The 5,929-nt window shown below is 46.1% G+C and overlaps 1 pseudogene; it reads right to left on the reverse strand.

The window, feature by feature from the left end:
• Window positions 1–523: 523 nt before the first annotated feature.
• LOC119299205 lies at window positions 524–3,128 on the reverse strand (annotated as a pseudogene).
• Between the last annotated feature and the right edge of the window lie 2,801 nt (window positions 3,129–5,929).

Genomic DNA, 5,929 nt, shown 5'->3' on the forward strand with positions numbered 1-5,929 from the left:
TGCAGCGCCTAGCACCGAGGCGCCACACTGTACAGTGCAACGCCCAGTTGCTAGGCGTTGCACTGTACAGTGTGACGCCTCGGTGCTAGGCGCTGCAGCGGCTGTAGCTTGTAAACTTGGTCATTATCAGGTACATTGCAACATTATGTCTTGGCTCTCTGGCTAATCAATTCAATTCGATACTCAAGTAATTTGAGAAAAAGAATGTAAACCCCAATTCCCACCATCTTCCCACTCACAACTTTTATAGAGAACTTAAAATACATTAAAAAGCCTATAAATAAGATGGATTTGAAAGTTTTCCACCGGAAGGGTTGTGGTTTATGCGTAAGCACTAACTGCTAAGACAACAAGAATAGTCACAGTTTGAACATTATTAAGACAACAAGTGCAACATAGAGGATCAAGTTCAACATTGCTAAGACGTCAACTCCAAGTTCAACATAACTAAGACATACAAAGAGGATCAAGTTCAACATAGAGCTACCACAAATAAAGGACTATGGTTGGTTCCTAAGAAGAGCTAGTTCCTTGAGCGCTTTTTGGCTGCTCCCCCCCTCTTGCTGGCTAACTTCTTCACCTTCCTAGGAAGAGGAACACGCTCCCGCTCCGGCTCCGGTTCCTCCACGTCATTGACATCGTCATCCAAATAGTCATCCAAAGCCGCCATCCGCGAGGTGCCGACCGTCCTTTTGCCTCTTTCGGTGAAGTCTTCAGGTGTGTACTTGTTGATTCCCTTCCTAGGCTTTAGCATGTATGCAGACCTAACCTGGTACGTCCCCAAGGTCATATCATCATCAACAACCTATGCATCAACAAAAGATATGGAAAGACCGTGTGTGAGGATATAGTTAGCAATGCATCAACAATTGGATATATATGCTGATGCCATACCTCTTAGGTGACCACACCCACATCCTCATCCTCCAAATGATCACCATGGCTCTGGCCCGAAGCGGGATCTGATGGTGTCGCCGACCTAGACCGTTCTGGTGATACATACTCGGGGTCACGACAACCAAAAAGGTTTGATAGCCGCCTTAACTTTTGGCCCTGGCGCTGCAACATGTACAAGTGAATGAGACATCGAACGTAGCAACACATGTTAAGTGCTAGTTTGAAGGAGATGTGAACCTTGATGAATGCTCGAAGTGCACCTTCTCCATCACTTTTGCCAGCCTGGGTTGTTTCAAGAATAGTCTCGGTCTCATCAGTTGCTTTCTTGATCTGGGCACGCTGTGAACAGAAATGGTATTAACGTGTTAGGCAAGCAAAGATGTGAATAGTGTGAATGAAAAGCAAAGAGGGCAAATACCACAAAGTTCATCATTGGAGCTGAAGGGATCACTGAGTTGCCTTTCCTGACTAATGCGTTGTACTGGTGTTGGGCTACCTCATCAAAAACAGTGGGTTCTTCCAAAATCTCCTCAGCATACGCTGGCTTGCATACCTCCACACGGGTACTTGCAAGAAACCATGTGAGATAGTTGTTGAACGCTACAGGGCAGTGCTCACGAAGCTGGACTCCTTTTCCAGCCCTAGCTTGCTCCACACTAAGTGCAAACTGTACGACATACTTTCTGTGATGCTTGGCCCAATCCTTAATCTTCCGCTGCCTTTTCCTATCCAACCTGCAAGTTAGAAACATAATATTAGTAGCATCGAAACCGCCGAGAAGTTGCTAAGTACTCAAGGTTAATTATATCTTACGCGTGTAGCAACTTGTCCGTGTCCTCCCACTCCGGCGGATGTGCCTGGAACAAACCAAACTGACGGCGCACTCGATGTGGGAGGTGAAGCTCAACCGCCCAGTTGCATATGAGTGGGCACCGCATACGCCAGAGATCCCTATCCCTAGTGCACATTGGATTCAGCCTGAACTCTAAAGGGTTACCAAAACAATCTCCTGTTCCATACGGCTCCCATATCACCTGCAAAATGGGATAGAATGCAAAATTGATATCGAGTTGCAATAGAAGCATCATAATCACTTATGCCATGTCAATTCACCTGCTCAGGCGTGATCGCGTCAAGCTCGCTCTGGTACAACTTGTACATGACCGAGGGATCATCTGTCGTCTCATTTATCACATCCCACTTGTAAGCCCAAGTGGGTAGCCGTAGTAGGTCGCCTTTGTCGTCCCAATCATCGTACCTCACCTTCTTCGGACGTCCAACCGGCAAACGCTCCTAGCTCCATATGGAAAGTGCGAGCAAACAACCACCAATACCTCCAGATGACCTACAACAGGCTTCGTCCAATTGCACATAAAAGAGAACATGGTTAAATTAAGAGCAAGATCGCATTCATAATGTAGCAATGAAGTGAAAAAGAAACAACTTCATACCTGTCTATACAAGTAAGCCAGTGTCGCCGAACCCCAACTCCATTTGCTATCGAAGACGGTCAGCGCCTTCAGCCACATCCATGGAGCATTCTTGCCTGTGCCATCAGCAAACATAGTCCTGGATATCACATACCACATGTAGACACGAGCATATGTCTTGACCGTGTCCTCATCAGCTTCCGGTGGAAAAGTACAAAAGTGCTCAGTAATCCACGTGAAAGTAGCACCGGCTGTGACTCTTTCCTTCTTCTTCTTTTCTGCTGCTGGTTCCTTAGGCTCCGGAGGAACCATACCGATAAGGGCATGCATCTGCGCGCGCCACCCATCGGAATCGGTGCTCATACATAGAGGATTCCCATCGATAGGAAGACCGGTGATCATAGCAATATCCTGGAGCGTCACTGTCATCTCCCCGGTCCGTAGATGGAAACTATGTGTCTCCGGCCGCCAATGATCAATAAGCGCGGTGAGTGCTGGAGCATTGTTGGGTGGCGTCGACCGTCTGACCATATGAATGAAAGGGAGAAGTCCTGTCACCCTTACATACGGTGTGTATCGCTCATCATAGCGCATCCACCCAAGGGTGACCCCGTGAGAACGAAGCTTCAAAGGTGCAAGCTCCTACAAACAAACAATTCATAACATTACATATGGGGCATTTGTGTTTGAAATAAATACGAAATTCATAAAACATGCCACTTTCATTATTACCCGCTGCTCCACCGCCATAGCGTACGACCGGTGTTGTTTGTCCCAGTGATCATCGAGAAGCCAAACCATCCTAACAATTTTGAAAGAAAGCTTTCTTGTCAACACGATTATCTTTTGAATACAAATAAACTAAAGTACGCCTACTAGATGCAAAATACAAAGCATATGTATCCAAACCATTCTTGCCAATACAAATGTAATTTCAATAAACTAAACTAAGCCTACCTCATGCAAGATTCAATACAAATATCTTTTCCATGTAAATAAAATGTCAACCTATGTATCCAAACTATATAAATAACATGTCAACCTATGTATCCAAACCACATTCTAGTCTAACAAGGGTTCCCCAAATCTAATACATGCAAGATTCAAACAAAAATTCCCCAAATCTAATACACACAAGATTCAAACAAGGGTTCCTCAAATCTCCAAAATAGCATACATTCTATGGATAGAAAGAAGGGGATCGGAGAAAAGTACCTTCTAGGATGGATTGGTGAAGGAATCCACGGGCCAAATCGTCAGATCTGAAGATTTTTTAAGAGGGGATTGAGAGGGGGAGAGGAGGAAGCCGCCGGCCGCCTGTTCTATAACTCCTCTGGAACGAATGGGTGGGTGGGGGGAGGGAGCGGGCGGCTGGCATCTAAGTCACAGTGCAGCGCCTGCGGGCCGGGCACTGCACATTACATGTGTGGCGCCTAGCTCGGAGGCGCTGCACTGCTGGGTGCGGGCCCAGGGGCTGCCACGGTGGACTGAAGTGCAACGCCCCCGTGCTAGGCGCTGCACCGTAGGGTGTGGCGCCGTCGTGGCGGGCGCTGCACAAAAAGGTCAGGGGTGTGAAATTGTTTCACGGGCAGTTCATTTTATGAATTGATTTCGTCCACAGGTCAAAATAGTCAAATTTGCCAGCAGAGGCATGTGGATGTGGTGCATCAGCGATCTGGGTGGTGCACTGAGCTCTAGCCCGTTGACAAAATGCTACTGCGTGTGGTGGCTCTGCTGACCAGCTAGGTGCCAACCGGGTGGGTGCCCCTTTGACTCGAGCATTAACAGCGACGAAGCCGTCGATTCAGCCCCGCTTGTGCTGAACCGAGAGCACCGTTGGTTGACTAATTTGATTTTTTTGAGCATCAGTACAAACACAAGCGCTCATATACACGCGCATACACTCATCCCTATGAACGCACACATGCACACCCTACCCCTATGAGCACCTCCAAGAGACTGAGCCGGCATATCATCTTGAGATTTACGAAGTCACCGTAGGCGCCTCGTCGTCAACGGGAACGTCTCCTCCCACTGAAAGCGTATCGCCGGAAATCCTGAAATAAATTCAGGAATAATGCGAGCACCAGGATTTGAACCCTGGTGGGTTGGGGATACCACTATCCACCTAACCAACTCAACCACAGGTTGATTCGCGGTTGACTAATTTGATTGGAGCTGGTCCGAACGCTCTAACTCTAAGGCACCGTGGCCGGCCATTCAGTTTTATCTAGGTTTGTCTTTTTTTATCCGCAACACTTAAAATAATAGCATAAAATGTTCAAGGAGTGAAAATATTGAAATGCGACACTAGTTCAAATATAAATATTAGTACAGTCGAACTAAGTTTGAAATAAAATAACTGAAACTTGAACTCAACATGCACATACTCCCTCCGTCTGAAAATACTTGTCATCAAAATGGATAAAAAGGGATGTATCTAGAACTAAAATACGTCTAGATACATCTCCTTTTATCCATTTTGATGACAAGTATTTCCGGACGGAGGGAGTATGTTCTAGCCCCCCAGTATCTAGAGACGCTCGATCATATTTTTCTTAAGCTGCTATGAGTTCCTCAATGTCGAATATGTTGATGCATGTGAACAAACTCCTCAAACATGGCGGTATTCTGTCAAAGTTGGATAGGAACACCCATGTCCTCAAGTTCCAGACCTTTGGCAGCATCTTCATCCTCACCCTCCAAGATCATTTGTGCTTGATCACACAATATGTCATCATCTTCCACAAGTTCTTCGAAACCCATTGTTGGAAATATGCCCTAGAGGCAATAATAAATTGGTTATTATTATATATTTCATTGTTCATGATAATCGTTTATTATCCATGCTAGAATTGTATTGATAGGAAACTCAGATACATGTGTGGATACATAGACAACACCATGTCCCTAGTAAGCCTCTAGTTGACTAGCTCGTTGATCAATAGATGGTTACGGTTTCCTAACCATGGACATTGGATGTCGTTGATAATGGGATCACATCATTAGGAGAATGATGTGATGGACGAGACCCAATCCTAAGCCTAGCACAAAGATCGTGTAGTTCGTATGCTAAAGCTTTTCTAATGTCAAGTATCATTTCCTTAGATCATGAGATTGTGCAACTCCCGGATACCGTAGGAATGCTTTGGGTGTACCAGACGTCACAACGTAACTGGGTGGCTATAAAGGTTCACTACAGGTATCTCCGAAAGTGTCTGTTGGGTTGGCACGAATCGAGACTAGGATTTGTCACTCCGTGTAAACGGAGAGGTATCTCTGGGCCCACTCGGTAGGACATCATCATAATGTGCACAATGTGACCAAAGAGTTGATCACGGGATGATGTGTTACGGAACGAGTAAAGAGACTTGCCGGTAACGAGATTGAACAAGGTATCGGGATACCGACGATCGAATCTCGGGCAAGTACAATACCGCTGGACAAAGGGAATTGAATACGGGATTGATTGAATCCTTGGCATCGTGGTTCATCCGATGAGATCATCGTGGAACATGTGGGAGCCAACATGGGTATCCAGATCCCGCTGTTGGTTATTGGCCGGAGAGTTGTCTCGGTCATGTTTGCATGGTTCCCGAACC

Source organism: Triticum dicoccoides, chromosome 5A (genome assembly GCF_002162155.2).
Source record: "Triticum dicoccoides isolate Atlit2015 ecotype Zavitan chromosome 5A, WEW_v2.0, whole genome shotgun sequence".
NCBI lineage: Eukaryota > Viridiplantae > Streptophyta > Magnoliopsida > Poales > Poaceae > Triticum > Triticum dicoccoides.